Here is a 569-nt window from a genome sequence, read left to right as displayed (position 1 = left end):
TTTCTGAGTTCGAGGCCAGCCTGGTCTACAGAGTGAGTTCCAGGACAGCCAGGACTACACAGAGAAACCCTGTCTCAAAACAAAACAAAAAAACAAACAAACAAAACCACAACAAAAAAGAGAGAAGACTCCAGAAGGGAAGACATGGAGAGCCTAGGTCTAGGTGACACTGGTCAGTAAGGCTTCACACCACACTTCAAGGTGGTGACCTTGAAGCAACCCACAGACTGCTGCCCTGTGAAGAGGTATCCTGTGAAAGCCTAGTGATGTCCTAGGAAACAAATAGCCCAGGACATGAAAAGACAAAGAGAGAACGTATTGAAGTTTGCTGCCAAGAGGCAGCAGGAGGGCAAATCATAGAGCTTAGAGAGTTGGAACGTTTATAGAGTACACGAAGGTGAATTACTTGTGCAGGGTCTATCTCTATGGCTGGATAGTTAAGCAATCACCTCACTATGCGGGAATTATTTCCCCTGATGCTGGCTGTTTGTTCGGGTACGTTGGGTCATTAGGAGTTAGTTAGCCATCAAACGTCTGTGTAAAGCGTCAGAAGTCATTAGCGGCTCATA

This window comes from Mus pahari, chromosome 3, assembly GCF_900095145.1.
Source record: "Mus pahari chromosome 3, PAHARI_EIJ_v1.1, whole genome shotgun sequence".
NCBI classification, from domain to species: domain Eukaryota; kingdom Metazoa; phylum Chordata; class Mammalia; order Rodentia; family Muridae; genus Mus; species Mus pahari.
This window is presented reverse-complemented; position numbering follows the sequence as displayed.